Source organism: Gavialis gangeticus, unplaced genomic scaffold, assembly GCF_001723915.1.
Source record: "Gavialis gangeticus isolate Ggan-Ray unplaced genomic scaffold, GavGan_comp1, whole genome shotgun sequence".
In the NCBI taxonomy this organism is placed as follows: Eukaryota; Metazoa; Chordata; order Crocodylia; family Gavialidae; genus Gavialis; species Gavialis gangeticus.
Window position 1 is genome coordinate 15,120,904 of NW_017729006.1, and position 19,704 is coordinate 15,140,607.

The 19,704-nt window shown below is 45.5% G+C and overlaps 1 long non-coding RNA gene across 1 annotated transcript; it reads left to right on the forward strand.

The window, feature by feature from the left end:
- The first annotated feature begins 1,921 nt into the window (after positions 1–1,921).
- Positions 1,922–17,707, forward strand: LOC109291976. The gene is made up of 3 exons (XR_002096007.1): positions 1,922–1,932; positions 3,312–3,317; positions 17,601–17,707. It is a non-coding gene; the product is annotated as an uncharacterized LOC109291976 (long non-coding RNA).
- The last annotated feature ends 1,997 nt before the right edge of the window (positions 17,708–19,704 follow it).

The window sequence follows — 19,704 nt, forward strand, 5'->3', positions numbered from 1 at the left end:
TATGAAGGTGCAATGCATTTCTTTTATAAACCCTCTCAGGAACTTGTTCATGGATTGTTGAGGAAAAGAGGCCCTACAACTGCTTATTAATATAATCAGAATGAAGCAATCTTTTTATTGGAAACCTAGTTCAGTATTTTCAATATTCAAGTCATTCTCTTTCACTGCATATGACAAATTTGATTTCTAGCAGCATTTAGGAAGTATGAAGTACTGGCATCAGCAGCCAGCGCTGCCCCATACAACTAGATGGACACCTGTGCCTTACTGCCCAGGGTACAGAGTTGCCTTGTTATGCCTCTTATGAACACGAGTCTGATTACATGTTCATCACACTATCAGGATTGCCAAACTACCAATTGGCTTGTACTTCAAAACAAGGATGAATAACTTATTCAAATGAAGTAAGGGAGAAGTATTACTTCACAAGGTAATTGTTTGATGGTCTCCAGCTGTAATATGCTAATGGAATCAGGAAACAAAGAAACAATGACTTTGAAACCATAATGAGTACAGCTAAAATAGCCCAGTGAAGCCAAGACATTTCCAACAGCCAGTGAAACTAGTGTTTTAACATAGCAGTGCTGTTACTGCATACTAACAACAAAAATTCTGAAAGGTACAATTCAAGCTGTATGTGGCAACAGTAGCTCAGAGGTACTTAAACTGTGGGCAAATTCTGAGCACCTACTTTAATTTCTTCTAAATGACAAGTGCTGTTTATTATAACAGAAGCAGATTGTCAGGAATTGCTAGGTTCCAAAAGGGCTAGGCAGTGCTAACATCTTTTAAACAGCTTTCAAGATGCTCCCTCCCCAGCAAACCATGTGTGTGGTGGTTTTTTTTTTTTTCTTTTTTTTTTTGGTTGTTTTTTAATATGGATCCTATCTAAACTCATGTACATATATTTCGAGATTGATAGTTACTGAAACAGTGTAACAGTACTACACAGAACACATCTAAGATACTGGGAACATCTACACATGCATTTGATCTGAGATCCATTTACTTACAAATAAACTACTAGCAAGTAAATGCTCCCAGACAGGCATCTACACGTGCAGGGATGTGGCAGCAGATTTACTGCTCTTAGCAGCAAACTGGTACCACTTCCTGTGACCGTACAATAGGTCTCTGCCACCACCAGGAGGAGCTTGAGGTTCTGGATGCAGTTGCCAGCAGCTAGCAGCCAACTTGAAAAGTCAGCCCCACTCTCTGCTCCCTGGCCAACTATTTCCCTGGCCAGGAGCAGTGTGCACAGCACAGAAACAGCACACGGCAGCTCTCTCCTCACTGCCTCTGCCTCCCCACACTATGGCTGCCCCTGGCAGTGATGACTAGCAACCTGGGCTTCTGCTGGCCACCGTGCTGGCCCACTAGGCCAATTGCCAGCTGGTGCATAGCCATCTAGGCCCACTTGGCTCCCCCACATGCAATGATCACATGCCTGGCTCCACCACACTATCCTAGAGCCACTGCCACTGTGCAGCTGCTGCTGCATGGACCCCATCCAGCTGTCCAGACCCCAGCAGGGATGCTGATGATGGGCTGCTGGATGCCACCAGCAGGATCCCCCTTGCCATCCTGGGCCTCCAGCCCCACCGCATCTGGGCCTGCCAGGCCAGCCTGGACTGGTGGTTGCATGTCATCCAGGAGCCCTGGGATGATGAGCAGTGGCTGAAGGCATTCCAGATGACCTGGGCCACCTTCTGGGACTTCCTGGAGCAGCTCCAGCCACATGCAGGACACTGCCATGTGGGTACCCCTCCCCACAGACACTCAGCTGGCCCTCGCCCTTCTCCAGCTGGCCATGCCCACCAGCGTCTGTTATGTGGGCCATCTCTTTGGAATGGGCAAAGCCATCCTAGAGTTGTGCGGCACCCTGTAAGACATGCCAGGGCACATGGCACTCTGCATGCATGACCCCTGGTGGTGGGGTTCTGCATCCTGGGATTCCCCCAGTATATTGGGGCCCTGGACAGGACCCACCTTCCCATCATCTTCCCACTCTGTGGTGACCACCCCTACTACAGCCAAAGGGGCTTTCACTCTGTGGTGCTCCAGGCCATCATTGACCACTACAGTGACTTCAATGTGAATGCCAGCTGGGTAGGCAGTGCCTATTATGTCCACGTGTTCCACAGCTCTGCCCTGCCAGTCCTGGTGCAGAGCGGCTGCTTCACACCAGGGGTGCTGGACCTGCAGCTGGGCACCATGGTGGTCCCACCCCACCTCATCAGGGACCCTGCCTACCTGCTCCTGGCCTGGCTCATATGGCTCTACACCAGCCCGCTGGACCCCCACCAGGCCCACTTTAACCAGTGCCTGAGCCAAACCCATGCCCTGGTGGAGCACACCTTCAGCCACCTCAAGGGATGCTGGTGCACCCTCACTACCTGCCTTGAGTTCATCAAAGACAACATCCCTGGGTCATTGTTGCAACCCCTGGAACAACAGAGCCCCTCCACCACCCACCCCAGTCACCAACAATAAAACATCCTCTTCCCTGTGCAAACTACTTAAAATGTGGTTTGTGTACAATCCTGCAGTGGGGGGCAATGGGGTGGGGACATCTATGGGGCAGAGCCTGGGGACAGGCAGCCAGCACCCTGACCTCTGGCTGTTCTGCTGTGGGTGTGCAGTCCACAGTGAGCCCAGCAGGTGGGCAAGTCACCCAGAGCTGATGGCAGCTAGTGGTCCCCCAGTGCAGGTAGCTCCCCCTCTGGCAGCTGGTGTGTAGGGCCAGTGTGCAGTCCTGGCCTCACTGCAGGCAGTTCCAACTCCATGCCCACATGAACCTGGGGCAAATGGTGGGCCTGAGCCCAGGTGGGAGGGCTGGGTGACAGGGAACTTGGGGTAGGGACTGGGCCAGAGGTTCCTGGCTGCTGGAGGTGGCACAGGACATTCCTCCCAGGTCCATAGGGATGCCTGCTGCTGGGTGGCAGATGACTGCCAGGGTGAAGGCAGGACGACGGTCAGCGACTGGGAAGCAGGCAGCATGAAAGCAACCACCATGGCCAGGACAGTGTCCAGTGCCAAGCAGTCATCGTCTGTGGCCTGCACTGCCCACACCAGGATCTTATTCTGCTCCCACAGCACCTCCAGGGCCAGGAGCTTCCCCCAGAACTACCAATCCACCCAGTTCTGCACCTCTTTGCACCAGTCCCACACGTCCTTGCAGGTCATGTCCTCCAACTGCCAAGCCCAAGCATCCACCAGATAGTCCTCTGAAGCCATCACCAGCCAGTCCAGGGGGATGGTGCAGTCCAGGGTCCTTCTCTGATGGAGCCAGTGCATCTGCAGGGCCCCAGATGTGGGTGGAGGTAACCCTGAGCCTTCATCCTGGCTGCCAACTGCAGGCTTTCCACCACGTGCAGCTGCAGGGCCTGCACAGCCATGCGAAAGAAGCTGTTTATAAGAGTTTGCAACATTTCAGAAATAAGATGCTCTGTACCAGTGGCTGTGCACTGCCCGGCCTCAGTTTGGGAATCGTGCATGCACAAGTCCCCAGGGACCATGGTAAACTGGCCAGACAGGACTAGGCCCAGGTAGCCACCAGCTGATCCCCCCAATCCTCGCTCACCCCCCTGGGGCAGGTGGGCTACTGGGTGCTGATGACCACAGACTGCCTGCCTCCCCCACCCCATTCCTAGGGTGGGACAGGTCAGGCTCGTGGCAGCACCTGTTGCCATGGCTCCAGACCCTGCTGGCCCACTTTTTCTTCCTACTGGCCAACCTGTCTCCTGTGCTGCTGCCAAGCCCATGGCACCCTGGCTCAGGGGGCATGAGGCTTCTGGGTGACTAGGATGAGGAGTTGCCCATGCCCTCACCCTTCCTGCTGGAATCTTTCCTGGGGAGGTGCCCTGGGGCCAGACCCTGCCCCCCATGCTGGCACTGTGCCCTGAGCATACCCCTGCTGTGCTTGTCCTGGGTTTTGTGTGAGGAGCTGTTTGCATAGACTGAGGGGTGCTCAACCCACTACATCCTGCTGATGATGATCACCCTGGTGCCCTGGGTGCACCTGCTCAACTGGCCTGGGACCCTAAGCTATGATGGCATAGGGGGCAAGCCCTGGCTGCCCCACAACCTCCACTGCCACCTGAAAGGCTATCTGTAGCTGTGCTACACATCCCTGCCCCTTGCAGCCCAGGAGGACATCACCACTAGCATCGATGCATTCTTTGGCATGTGAAAAGCCAGTACCCATCTAGATGCAGAAGCACGGCCTGCTTAATAAAGTTTTGCACTGTCTCCCACCTCCCTATGTGTTGTGGAGGGGGAAACCTAGGGGCCAGGGGAGTGCAGCCAGGCAGGGAGGGGAGGAAGGGGCATGGACCAGGGCAGGGAGGACCCTCTTCCCCATGCAGGGTTTATCACATGGCCAGGGCTGGTGTGGCTGGTGGCTCCATTCGGTCTCAGCTGGCAGCAACAGCGTGCAGCTCTGGGTGGACTCTTTGGACACTGGGCCACAGCGTGCCTGGGAGGTGCTGGCAGAGAGGTGCTAGCACTGCTTGCAGTCAGTGGTGACTTGGCCAGTCACACCTTGTGGCTGGGGCTGAGGTTGCGGAGCTGTCAAGGCAGGATCTGGCCTGGGCTCCCTGAGCTGCAGGGGAGGCTGAAGGTGGCTCAGAGGCACTGTGGGTGCCAGGCCAGGATGGGGGCTCAGGCAGGCCCCCCTTGCTGCTGCCCAGGGTGTAAGGATCTCTGTCACTTGCCACATAAAGGGTCCTAGCTTGCGGGCACTCCCCATCCAACCATTATGGTCAGTGATGGTGACTGTGCTTGCACGGCCTTGACCTTTATGCAGTACTGCCGCACCAGCCAATTCAAAACTCATGCTCCCACATCTGACCTGATAGACCAGGGAGAGGTCGAGATGCAGTGCCAGTTCATATGGGGTGGGCGCTCCAATGCCCATGTGGTCCCTGCTGCCCAGCTTGCCATCCACTTCTACATCCCCCACCAATTCTTCCTTATTTGTGAGCAGTAGGTCCAAGAGAACATGGCCCCTAGTTGGTCTCTCCAAGACTTGCACCATGAAGTTGTCTCCAACACTCTCCAAAAACTGCACAGGATTGCCTGTGCACTGCTTTATTGCCCTCCCAGCAGATGTCAGGGTGATTAAAGTCCCCCATGAGAACCAGGGTCTGTGATCTGGAAACTTCAGCTAGTTGTCTGAAGAAAGCCTCATCTACCTCATCGTCCTGGTCTAGTGGCCTATAGCAGACACCCACCATGACATTGCTCACCCCTCTAACCCTCACCTAGAGACTTTCAACAGACCTATCTCCAGTTTCATACTGGAGCTCTGAGCAACCGTACAGCTCTTTTACATAAAGCACAACTCCTCCTCTTCTCCCCCGCCTGTCCTTCCTGAACAGTTTGTACCCATCCATGACAGTGCTCCAGTCATGCAAGCAATCCTGCTATGTCTTCCAAACAAGTTGCAGTCCTTCAGCATCCAAGGATGCAGTATCCCTTCCCCAACCCTTCTGTTCTGTATGAACAAGCTTTCCACCCCCTGAACTCTATTGTTTAGGGGGTGGTTCTTGCACCAAGTCAACTTCCCCTCCCAACCATGAAGATGTGACCTTCCCACCCCAGGGGTGCAAGCCCAGAGCACAAACCAACTAGCCAGGTTTCAGAGCATGGATGGGTCCAGGAGTGGGGTCCAGTGGGGGTGGTGGGGGGAACAAGGCAGAGGGCTGAATCTGGTCCCTGTGAACTAGAGTTTCCTTCCTGGAGGAGGGGCAGTAGCTCCCCCAGAAGTGCCTTCCCTCACCTCCCAGCCACCCTGGAAAGTATGACCAGTACTCCCCACATCCCAATCCCAAATTCCACTTTTTTAAAACATAAGACCTTCTTTAATTTAATTCCTCTTCATTTCTTTTTAACTTTTTTTCTTTTTTTACTTTTTATTTTAGCCTTCAGGAGCTGACTTCTTTCATTTCACCACTCTTTCCCCACCCCCATTTACTTTACACTTCCCATTTCATTACCCATGCCCATCCCATTAACTCTCTGCCTCCCACCTTCTTCTCACACCCCCCTCAACCTCTCTCTCATACCCCTCTCCCCTACCTAGAGCAGGGATAGAAGCCTGTCCTGGTTCACCAGCCCTATAGTGCCAATGCACAACTGCAGCTCCTAGTCAGGCCCCTACTCACCAGCTCTCTATTGACAAGTCATAGCTGTGCAGGTGGGGGACAGTCGAAAAAGATTTTTTAGCCTTAAAGTGTGACTGTCCCAAATTTGGCCTAGTACTAACACTGATCAACATTGCAACATATAACAAGGCTCTTACTCTTTGTATATCTTCCCCTCAGCCCTAGCTTTACTCAAATTCTCTAGTTCTAATTTATTATATAATGATTAATAAAACCAAAATGTTCCCCATGGACTCACGGTCTACTGTTTACAGTTATGGAATGTTTAAAGTTTTGGTACTACAAGCTGAAGCTGCATTAGGTTTTCTGTTTTGCCTTTAAGCAGACTGCACCACAGTGGAGCCCTATCTTTGGCAAGGATGATTCATTATTTGCAAGGATACCTTCATTTCCCTTTTGAAAGGATTTTGATGAAAACCAGTTTCTATTATTTTGGCCAGGTTTTCCTAAGCCATTCTTCATCTACTGACTGAATAGCAATGAAAACAACACCTTCAACTTCCTTTTATTCTGACAAATGTTCACTGAAAATGGCAAAATGTTCAAGTTCCTTTTCATCCCCAGTGTCAGGGTGGGGATATTTTGCTGATCAGCTACACATTAGACACAATTTGCTATGGCACCTTTCACCCTAAATGAGAGACAGAGAGGCAGGGGAAATAAAGGCTGATCCCTTGCTTCCTTGCAAGAAATTACATTGAAACATTTTATATTGGTCAGCATCACCTTATTCAAAAAGTTGGCTTAAAACCTGGAGAAACCTGCTGAGATCATCAGCTGGGATTCTCAAGCCAAAAATCAGACCTGCCAATGCAGCAAGTTTTCTATCACTGAGCCAGACAGGAGGGTGGGGAATGGCCTACTGGTCTCAACAAATCAGAGACTTCTCTCTCCTTCCACAAGAAAAACTTTCTGATCTTGACACCCTCCTAGAGTCAAGTTCTCCTTGGGAAGTATCATGGTAGTATAGGGCTTTAAGCCCTTTAAGGGGGAACTAGAAGTTTAATATCTGGAAAGTTGACAGGGGGCTTTGTATACAGAAACAAAGACTATAGTAAATATGTATTTTGCATCATATTGTGCTAGTTTACTACTAGTTTATGATTTAAAATTATACATAGTAGATGCAGATGGTGTCCCTGTGAAATGTACATATGGTTTTAGTCTGAGGAAGTGAGACCATCTTTGTGGAATCATAGAAAAATAAGGTTGAAAGGGACTTCAAGAGGTCACCTAGTCCAATCCCATGCCCAAACAATCCCAGTGTTTGTCTGATCTGTACTTATAAAAATTTCCAAGTACCGATATTCCACAACCTCTCTAGCTAAAAGATTGGTGATTAAAAACAAATCTCCACTGTATGTCCTGATTATATACAGCCCATCTTAATTCTCATTATCAAGATTTGCATTTCAGAGCCTATAATCAAAATCAGAGGAAAAACTGGGCTTATTACCAAGTTAGTATTGCTTATATTTACAAGGAAAAAGAGGAATCTCATCAGAAATGTCTAGAAGGCAGCTATAGAGATTGTCTGTTTAGATACACTAACACTTTTTGAAAACCCCTCTCATAGTAACATATACATCTTATTTTTAAAAACAGTTTGGAGTGGCTTCTCTGGGATTATGCAGTGTGCAGACAAAATACAAATGACAGGAAACTAAGATGCAGTGACTGAAGGCAAGTTGTGAGTCCAGTGGAAAAAGAAAGAATTTGACACTTGGGAAAGGTATTGTGAGAGATTCACAAGAGTTGAGAAATAACAAGGGGGTTGTAGCAGATCGGAGTGGGGGGCATCTCTTCAAGAATATAATCCCACTGCTGCCTGTGAGGATGACCCCCCTTCTCTACCCCTGTCACCTGCTGAGGACTCTCGCCCAGAAGAAGAAATAATATGCAAAAGATCAATCTGACTGCAGTCTTTTTCAGCCACAGTGATCGTGATCCTCTGTATTCCCAGGATTCACCTCTTCCAGCTGGTAGTATATCCTGACAACATAGATGGGATTTGCCCAGGAGTGGACAGGGTGAATCAGGGATAGTCATCAACTTTTTGTCTAAAAATTTGCACTGTACTGGCTGTGTATAGAGCTGTTGCCATTGTATCAGTCTATCCCAGCAGTTTCTCCAATAACAGGGCCATCTCATAAATGGGCTGCTAAAATTACATAGTGGCAATGGAGAGTTGCATTTGAAAAATTAAATGAATTAGCACAGAAACTTCTTTAGTAAAACAATACAATAAAAAAGCTGTAGATGTATGGAGTCAGCATGGATTTTTTCATCAAACATATGGCAAGGAGAATAAATAGGTCAGCTTGACAGTATTCTTCTAACTGAATATTGAATGATATATTGGAAACATGTTTCTTCTCTTTCTCCTCTGGCCACCTTCCTCTCCTGTCTAACTCAGTATTTAGATACATAGGATGAAAATCTCTCTCACTTCTCCTTCCCTATTCTTCACTGTCACATAATCAAGCTTCTGCAATTCCATTTAAGAACTGGAGCTGAACAATCAGGTCATCACTGTTCATAATGCAAAATACTTTTGGTGGCTTATGCATGCTTATGCTAGAAATGTAGCTCCCACAGGAAAAAGAGTGCTCATGGTACATGCGACAAAATGTATTCAGCACAAATTTGAAGGTAAAGGTGAACGATATCCTATATATGTCTTCTTAAATCTTAAATGGAAAAGAAAAAAGAATGTGGGACAATTGCTAGGAAACTTATAATAATTTTAAAGGGACTCCATCAAGCAGTTACAGTCTAAGATTAACCCAATGTTATAATCTGGCGGTACCGTTTAAATATTGTAAAGGGATTTTTGTTTCTTTGGTTTGCTTTTTATTTTTCAAGTGCCCACCCTGTTAAGAAGGCCTCAGTTGGAGAGGGAGAGAAAGCATGCATGCTTTGGTTATTCTATAAACAAATCTACCCTGCCTTCTATTTGGAGCTTTACTCCAGAGTCTAGCCAAAGGCCACACCTGGTCAGCTCAGCTCCAAAAGGGAACCTAGTCACTTAGACTACAGAATCACAAAGGATGCTGGACACCATGTTAGACACATTACTCCTTTGTACACTGTTGGCTACAGAAATTAGTGTGCCTTGATCACACTAACCTAATGAACTATGAAGCTTAGGTTAACCATTAACCTTTTCTTTCTTTTCATAGGTTAAGAAACCATCTTAAAAATAGGCAGAGCTTGTACGATTGTACAAACGTATCTTATTTCAGAGAAAGAACAAATTCAAAACCTAAATGTAGCCTCAACACTGTAATAATGTAAATTATAGAAGTTAGAAATAGCAAAGCTCTGCGAAGCCAACTAGATAGTCCCTCACTAGAACAGCTGACAGTTTACTGCAGGGAGATCATTTCTATTGCTCAGTTTGACGTTACTTAACACAACAAAGGTTCTGATCCTGACTGGGGCTTCTGGCATCTATGCCAGAGGGTCCTTCCTTTTCAATATTTGAAAAATAAATGAGTGAATTATGCATCTGGTAATTAATTTGTAATTTTCACAAAAGGCATAAGGAGAATGTTAATTTTTGGACTACACAAGGTACTCTTCTGAAACAGTGAGAATTCATGTTTGATATTCAAAAGTCTCTCTTTCAATGGGGTTCAGTGATTGCACAGATCTGAGGCACTGGCTCTGTTTATCCAGCAATGGAACATCAAAGCAAGTCCCTTGTTCCCAGAGTGACAAACCCAAAGGAAAGTGACATGTTTTACATTTCAGAGATGTCAGAATCTTAGGCAATGGAACCAAGTGTTAGATTTCCTAGATTTCATAGATGTTAGGGCTCGAACGGACCTTGGAAGACCATCGAGTCCAGCCCCCTGCCCCAGGGGAAGGAAGTCAGCTAGGGTCAAAGGATCCCAGCAAAATCCCAGCCCAGATGCTTCAATACATAGCAACAAAACAATTTATACTTCTGTAACAGGGCTCTTACCCTGCTACTAGCGAGGGGAGGGGTTGTGCCCCTCACTGCTGCTGCATGCCCAGGGGGCACCTCATCAGGGGAGCATCAGCATGGAGCTCACAGCAGCAAGCAGCTTTTCTGCGCAGCCCTGCAGCTCTGGGTCTACCTGCTAGGCTGCAGAGGCCTCAGGGGAGGGCAGCAGGGTGGGGAGCCCAAGACTGCAGTGGGCTTCCTGCCCTGTCCCTGCCCCACACACAGATCTGGGGGACATGGGTCTCCCCTAGCTCCCCTGGAAGTGCACACAGCAGTGGGAAGCTGGTCCCACCCCAACCAAGCCTGCAACAGGCAGACAGCAGGGGGGACCTGGGCTTCCCTCCACTGCAGCAGCCACTGCCTCCTGCCAGGGGCACGGGGCTGTGGACCCAGGCCCTGTAGCCTTGGCAGCTATGGGCCCACTCCAGCAGGGCTGTGGGAGGCAGCAGCCATGGGTGGGGGGGTAAGGAGCACCCGGAAGGCCTGGGGGACCTGTGGTGGGGAGTGAGGGACACCAGCAGGGTGTTGTGGAGGATGTTTCATTTTAATCATGGATTTGGGGGGGTTTATCAGAGGAGTTGCAATTTTTTTATCAGGGAAAACCAGGATACCGGTGATGGCCCAGGGGTGCAAGTAGAGAGTCAGGTGACCTGGAACACCCTTCATAAGCCCAAGCCTCAGACCGGGGCTGGGGGTGGGGGTTTGGCTGTAGGAGATAGAGCTCCTGGTGGAGGGGTGCAGGGACTGAAGTCTGGGCCCTGAAGGAAGGTCTCAGAGCAGCAGCTAAAGTGAAGGAAACCTGAGATCCCGCACTAGAAGCAAAATATGCTGTTATGTTCTTATTTTTTGCCAGGAGAAGACAGCTGCAGGGTGGGGCAAACCCCAGGCAGAACATTGTGTATGGAGCCAAGGCAGGTGTTCATGCCTGTGGTTGTCTTTTGTTCCGCAGTAGACTGCATTGCGACTATACAGGAGGTGGAGGCCACTGAAAGAGGTGCTTGGGGAGACAACCTTTATTTCAGACTCAACTGAGAAGATTGAAGATAGAGACTGGAGGTAAGTCCAGAGCCTAAGAGGGGTAATGTCAGCCAGAGACTAAAAGGCCAGAGCCAGGTCCATGAAAGCAGGGCCCAAGGCCACAGGGGCTTGCATAAAGGGCTCACAGGGCCATGATCCAAAGGCTAAGAGAGCACACCTGCTGAGTTGGCAGCTCATGGCCATAAATAGTAGGCTCCAAGCTAGAAGGCACAGCCAGAGAAAAAGTGGAATGAGGCCAAGAGAGCCACAGTCCAGACAAGGGTCCACTTCCTGAGGCCCTCTTCACTCAACAGGCAGCCTTCCCTTTGTCTATTTGTTCTATCAAGACATAACAGGCAAGTATGCAGAGTGGGAGGCCCCCAAAAAGTGAGGAGTGCTAGCGGGAAGAGACTTCTAAAGCTGGGTACACCATGATGACACCCATGGGTACAAGCTCCTTGAGATGCAGGGCACTGGGACTTTCATAAACCTTCCATGTGTCTGTGTGAATCTTAGTGTGCATATATGTATCTAGAGAAAATAGCTGATTCACAAATACCATGAGGAACAAAAACTCAAGCACAGAGAAATACCCTGGTTACCCTCTTCATTTACATCTAACATTTTTCTAATGCCTTTCCATATCACCCCACTGTCAGTTTTTCTTTCGGAGCATCCAAGATGAAACAGGTAAGTTCTGTTCATAACCTTTGCAGCACTCATATAATTCACTTCTATAGTCAAAACAGTGATGGCTCTTGAAAAGAAAAACCTCATGCCTTTTAGTTCAAATGGGAACCTTTTTCTGAACTGTTCCAAAGATGTTCACAAAATGAAGCTAAAATTCAAGAAAAACAAAAACCTGCACAGAAAATTTATATCATGTCACAAATCCAGAGTATATACTCTATAAGGATTTCACTCAACACTCAAAGTAGGATCAGTACCCCAGAATAGTTATCATTTATGGTTTCTTGAGTAATATATAGAGAAGCAAGTAGCAGGCACCACCCAAGCTGTTCTTATATAGTGTTTCACAAAGGACAAGCCTTCCATGATCATTTTGAGTCAACTTCTCTGTACTGTATCTTTCTGGAGGGATGGAGATAGAGATATACATCCTCTGGCTGCTCCTCTTCTGCCATTTTAGCTAAGGATACTCCCAACATAATGGAGTTACAGGACTTAGGTTCCTTACCAAAGAGCAATTATGACTTACATTTTACCAAGTTATCTATATAGTATGCACTCCTAGCCATTCTTTTGGCTGCTAGTCTAGAAAGTACTAATGTTCCAAGAAAACTTTCCTTCATTTTAATCCTTGGCTACTATAATACTCTTTTCTTGAAGGCCTCTCCTTCTCAAGTGGAAACCTGCTGGGCTCTGTGTCACTATTGCATGAGTTCTACTTCATTTTCACTTTGTACTTGCCCTGACTGTCTTTTTTTTAATGCAGCAGAAGCATGTTTGCACAAAGGAAAATTGCTTGGTCAACGGATCAAAACACTTCCCCATCTTCTTAGAACTCATTCTATTCCAAAAGCAAAGCAGACCAGTAAAGGCTGCAATTTTTAAAAAAATAGCATTTTACCACAAGTGTTCTTACATGGTGTATTAAGAAGCCTTCCTCCATTTTGACTTGATTCCTGTGCTGAAGGGTTTGGGCCTGAAATTCAGAGGGGCCTCATCCAAATGCCCATTTCTGAGTATGCAAACACTCATGAGTGCACTTTTCAAGCATTACACCTGTGTACAGAAATGAGTGATTCCATATGTAAAGGGCAAGGGACCTTTCAGATATACATTTCTTCACTTGCACACCAGTATTAGTGCATGAAAAAAGTGTGCACAGGCATTTGTGTACAAAATGGGGTGCAGTGGTGGAAAGGGAGAAGAGAGAGAGCATTTTCTGTCAATCAGATTGCATTAATTCATATAAGAGATTTAAAATGTAGAGACATTTAAGTTAGCCCTCTGAGTTTTTAACTGTACCATTAAAATGTCTAACTTTTCTTAATGTGTTTGGTTTTATGGATATCATATCTTTAGATGTCTGTCCTATCCTTTTCTAACTTGACTTTTGATTACATAATAAAAACGTGCTAGGGACTTTTGACACAGCATTTCATTCAAATCAGTTCAGTTGCCATTACAACAGTGATGTCTCACATAGCCTTGATCTGAGTGTTACTCATGTGACCAGCAAAGATCATTCTCACAATAGAAAGATCTTGGCTGTAAATAATAGAACCAGACAATACAATATAACTGGATATCCAGTACTGCCTGCTAGCAGTCTGCCAAGAAAAATCAAAATGGTCACAACTGAAACAAATCAGAAGGCACAAAATCCACATAACAGCTTCTAATCAGGCAATACTATACCATGGAGAGCGATTTCTTTCTGATCTCAGTCAGTGACCAACTTAAGCTCTGAAGTGGAGATAACTAATTCACTGCTAAAGGATTGAGAGTTTAAAAATCAGTTCTGAAAAGATCCTATTCAGGAAAGTTTCCCTTTTAAGCCTTAAAAAAGAGAGTGGGTGCAGAAAAGGTTAACACTGGATCTTGTGTATGGGAGAACAGGTGCAATAGATGTGTTTTCCTAGGCAGAAAAGCTGAGTCACCACCACCCTTCTTGGTTAGTGAAGGAGAGCTGAAACCTGTATTAATAGAGATTGTCAGCATATCTCCTTTGGGGAAGGAAATCCTGCACCACTGCAAAAGCCCCCTCCCTATGCCACTCATCCGTGCTCCGTGGGCAGGGGGCAGATACAAATTCTTAAGTGACTTGGGCCAGATGGTCTGAAGTAGCCTTTGACCACGTCCAGGTGAGCACAGCTGTGGTGCCACATGCCATACATTCAGCTGTTCTCTGTGCTGCAAGATAGCAGCGTGGAGGGGAGTTTTAACCTCAGGAGGTCCCTGGGTCAAAATACCCACACAAAAAAAGAAGCAGGACAGCTCACGCAGAGGCAATCCGCGCCTCCTAAAACCAGAGCCTGGCCAGCCAGAGCCACACTCGGCTACAAGCCAGGCTCTGAGCAGCAGAATCACCACTGCTGCAGTCCCAGGAGGCCCCCAGGACCCAGGGTAACCTGTCACACATAAGAGGGCATGTGGCACAGGTGTTTCCCAAGGACAAGTAGCAATGGCTCAAGGTGGGCCACTGCTTCTTGTCCTGGGGGAAACAAACATCCATGCTCATGTAGATACAGCCATCATGGCTAGAAAAGAAGCAAGCCACAGACATAAAGAGGATAGAATTATATATCTATAAAATAAATACCATACAAACACACTTTTACATATGATTATGATCAAGGTATACAAGGAAAAAGAAAGTTCCTTGCCATATTTCTTTAAGCAGAGGCAATACTCCAAAGAGCCTTCAGCAAGTTTCCAACTGGAGCCTAAAGTTACTTTCCTTACCATTGTGTGTGTGTAAAGAGTGCCTATACAGCATAGTTATACAGCATAAGTAATTTTCTGAACTACATGGTTCAGTAGCTCCACGGTCAAGCATCACCATCTACATGTGCACCCCTATTAGGGTGTAGCAAATTAATTAACTCTGCTGTAGGATAGTACTGTCCAGGACAAGTACAGTAAAAGCCGCGTTATCTGGCACCTTACAAACTGGCATGCTCTATTAACTGGCATGCCGGTTTGTAAGGTAAAGCAAAACCTGAAGTGCCCACATGACACTTCCTGTTTCACCAAGCCCTCAACCTTGCTGCCAAGCCCCCATGGCCTGGGGTACAGCAGCTTGTGTGGGACTCCCCTCCCTGTCCCCTGGCACACTGACGTAGTGGGAGGGGCAGCGGCGCAGCAGACATGGCGGGAGGGGCAGGACAGGGTAACCAGCCTCTCAGGTAACCAGCATATTTGGTTATCTGGCACCTCCCATTCCCCATGGGTGCTGGATAACAAAGTTTTTGCTGTACTATCCTACTGCAGAGATATTTAGTGCTACAAAATGCCTGCTGGCTAGCCCCACACTATAGCAACCTCGTGCCCCAGCCAGCCCCTCTGCAACACACTGAGCCAGGGCAGAGCGGCTCCAGGCTAGCAGGCTGACCCCCCCAGCCAGGCTCTCTGTCCACTAGGGCTCCTACACCTGGCTCAACATGCTGTGGTCCCATGTACACGTGTGAACGCTGAACCTGGGAGCAATGAACTCCAGCACAGAGTTTACGCTACATTCTCTTTGCACGTGTAGATGCACCCTGTGTAAGCTAGTTTGCCCTGCTTCTCAGGCAGGTTTTGCAGCCTGCTTTGAGCTCCACAAGTAGACTGCTACCAGTGCCTGAGCTGGGTCAGCTACATTCGCACTATACTGCAGTCACAGCTGTTACTTCAACATAAGCATACCCTAAATAACTCATGGAGGGCATGCTTACGTATCACAGAACAGTGGGCTGAGCCCAGGCTAATTAGCACAATTGAGAAGCAGGTTATATTCACATTGGCAAAGCACAATACTAATGTAGCTATACCACTTGTGATACCCAAACTGGCTTGGATATTTCTAAACAGCATGGAGCTATGCACCATTCACACATCCTAAAGTTTATACAGGGGATCCATGGCAGAGCCTCAAATTGAAATCAGATTTCATGAGACTTGATTCATTGATTCACCCACAAAACAATTTCTCCTGGATATTATGGCTTGCTTCATAGACAGCTTATTCAGCCTTCTGTTGTTTATCTGGACCAGAACACTATATATCTTTTCTTATAGCAGAAGTTCAAAGGCAATCACACTTCTGTGCATAACTGAAATTTAATGCCCATCAATTTTGTGTGACAGCTGCTCTTCAGTTATCTAGATGTTTTGCCATCATGCTGTTGTCTTTTATAATTTAACTGTACAAGCCCTAGCTACAGAAAGCATTGAGAGTATTTGGTAGCATTCCATTAAAGGGCAACTGATTAGGAGTTTAAAGAGGTGCATGTCCACAGTACTTCTTATGTTTCATTAATAAAAATCAAGGGAAGTTATTCATTATGAAAATAATCTCTTACCTTTGTGCTTTAGGCAAACTTGATTTTGTGAAGCTGGTCATGGGTTTTTTTGGTTAACGCATTAGACCTCAGAATATTCAGTAGTACTGCTAAAGAGAGATGGAAATAGGAAACAGATGTAAACAAATTAGATTTAAAATAAATCAACTTCATTAATTAAAAATAGATTTGAAAATCATTACTGTATAATGCATAGAAGTCAAATCCAGCCAATATGATGAAAGTTGTTTCTTCAAGGTTGGGAGCTTACAACTACATTTTGCTTTCAAAATCTAAAACATAAAGACCCAAAATATGTTTCACTTAATAAGGTATAAAAATAAGCTTCTGATGTACTAGCTAATGATTACTTCATTACCTGAATGACCAGCACTTGATCCAGCATTAAAAACATACAAAGGCTTTTAACCCTGTCTTTCTCTCAAATAACATTTTGCTTACTTTTGGACCCCTCACCATATTTGATATAAAACTTTATAGTAGAAACGTACAGATGATTATCCTTCCCTGAGTAAATTAGGCAGAAAATCTATTTAAATAAAGACTCCATAATGCAGCCCTTAATTTTTAATAGCAAGTTGGTAATATGAAAATAAATAATTGCTTGTTCACAGCTGCAAGCCAGAAATTGCATTATTTCAAGAGGATTCCCTGGTACAATCATTTTTATTTCAAAGAGCAAAAATTAGGTAATATTTTGTTGTTGTTCTAATTAGACCCAGGGCGGAAAATGAAACAGCAGGACCTTGTCGTCCTCTTGTGTATGGAAATATAGTATTTGGACCTCATTAGAGCTGACCTCATTAGAAATTGCAATGTCTCCCATACATGCAGAAAAACAGGACTTTAAATCTATCAAACATGCTTGGGTTCTTCTTTAAAGATAAGTAATTTCATGTCCATAGATGTTCTGGTCTGGTTTTCTGCTTATTTATACACAATATTTAGAGTACAGATTCCTATTTTCTTCATTGCTTCTTCTTTCCTTCTTTTTCTTTATGTTTAATTGCAAAACACTTTTATTCATTGCCATCATCATCAGTGGTCCCTTGATGCAAGTATAACAGTCTTCCAGTAAATAGGGAAGTTGTTGGTGAATCCATAGATGACTGAGGAGGCAGGATCTGCATGTTCCGCAACAGATGTGGCAAATAGTTCCAGAAGGAAGAAGTGAATCTGCTGATATCAGGTCACAGCTCTTTCCCTTTTTCTCTGGATTTATTTGCCTCCATAGTGAGGCAAGATTGCTCAAAATGATTGATACGTTATATATCACGGTGCTGTTGGTGATGATTCAGTGCTTGAGTCTCCCAGGTACTGATGTTAATATTGTATTTCTTCAGATTCGCCTTCAAAGTGTCATTGAATCTCTTCTTTTGCCCACTTCTAGAGCACTAACCATAAATGACTTAGGAGTGTAGGACCTGTTTTGGGAGCCAGTTGTCAGGCTTCCTTATGATATGTCCTGTCTAACAGAGCCGGTGCCATATAAACATGGTTTCAATGCTGTGATGTTTTCTTGAGCCAGAAAGCTGGTACTAGTTCTTCAGTTCTTCCAACTGATATGTATCCTCTGATATGGATTCACTGTGATATAGAGGTGAAAGCCTTCTTTTATTAGATGCCTTTATTCTTATATGCATAAAAAAATCTGGGTCCTACAATCAGTCTGGTCTTAACTTTGTGACAGCACCTATTCACAGACAACAAAATCTGAGATCAACAGCTAGTGGTTTGGCAAAATACAACCAACTTTAATACGTCTGTATGCAATGACTGTACCCCACCTACAAGATATGAATAGTCTTGATGAAAACAGGATGGCTTACACAGGGTTCTAGGTATTCAGACTTCAAGACCTTCAAGAAAGCGGAGAACATCTGAAATAAGATCCTGCAACATATAGTTCCTGTTATAAAAGAAGATAAAAGGACTAAAGGAAATAAAAAGAGAAAAGTATCCTTAGCATATATTTACATGTCATAGCATGCGTTCTGTTAGACTGATTTAAAGAAATGTATTTAAGGACAATGAATAACACCAAAACATCTTAGCAGAGCATCAAAAAAAATCACTAAATATTCGACTATAGTTCAGTAAAGATGGAACATGCAAAAAAAAGTTTTTCAAAATGAACCCCAGGATGAATTCAGTTTCGAGTGTATTTTCACCTGTGTCACCACTGAGGCGGGATAGTGACACCTAGATGAAGGGTTTAATGCAATCACAGTTCAGAAAGAATCACCATTTTCTTCTCTCTGGCAGGATGAATAGGAAAGAACCACACACTTGCATCTTACAGCAACAGTAAAAAATCTTTTGATCTTTCCTGGATGTAGAAGTAGAATAGATATTCTTTAACAAGGAAGCAGTACTGCACACAATCAATATGCAGAGAATGCCCACCAGTATAATATCCATGTAAATAACCGTGTTGGGATGCAGTCCCACTGTGTACAGTATGTAATGCTCTGTTAGTGCAGCACATTGTAGTTTCCAAAATAAATCTTAGACTCCTGTAAAGCACAGGGCATTTTGATATTTGCATGTGTATTAGCCAATCAAATAGCCCAACCCACATACACCTGCAGCGTTCTCATAATCTCCCAGACTAAGCTTATCACTATCAAAATCTACTTCTTAGTACAATGACTGCAGTTCAATACAGAGTTTGAGCAGCGTGTTTTTAAATCTTAACAAACAGCAAGCAAAACTGAGCCTTCCAATACATGATGAAAAATTACCTGCAGAAAATTACAATGTCTATACCATAGCATATGTCAAGATGTCCTTTTCTTTACCAGGTGATAAAGAAAATAAGCTCAGTGTCTTGAAATGTGTTATTTTAGGACATTGCTGACAGAAGGTAAAGAAAGCATAATAAAATCTGTCTGACATGACCATTCAGGCAACCAACAAAAACTGACTGGAAAAAGATAAGCAGGAAGCTGAGTTACCTAGCACATGGATGAAGAAGATGGGGAAGAAATACTGAAGCGTCAGAAAAACATCCACTCATTATAGCTATCATTTTTCCAGAATGAAATCTTAAGCAAGTTGTACCATGAAAAATATTTAGCCAGCCATGACTAGAGACACTGCTAGCTTTATCCACATTATTTTCCTTTGCCACAAACATAGGGGCTATATTTGGGAAAAAGCAAAATGTCATCAGCTTTTTCTTGTACCTGCTCAAGAAGTTTGTTGAATTGTTTGTGCTTCCTCACCATACTCCTCACCAAGAAGACAGAGGTCAAACAATACCAGCAATTGTTATCACCCCAAAAGAATCACACAGTAGGAAATAAATGATAAAGCCATATGTTGACTTTCATAGTTTCATAGTTTCTAGGGTCGGAAGGGACCTGAGCAGATCATCTAGTCCGCCCCCCTGCCACGGCAGGAAAGAGTACCGGGGTCAAACGACCCCAGCAAGGTGTTCATCTAACCTCCTCTTAAAAACCCCCAGGGTAGGAGCCTGCACCACTTCTCTTGGAAGTTGGTTCCAGACCCTAGC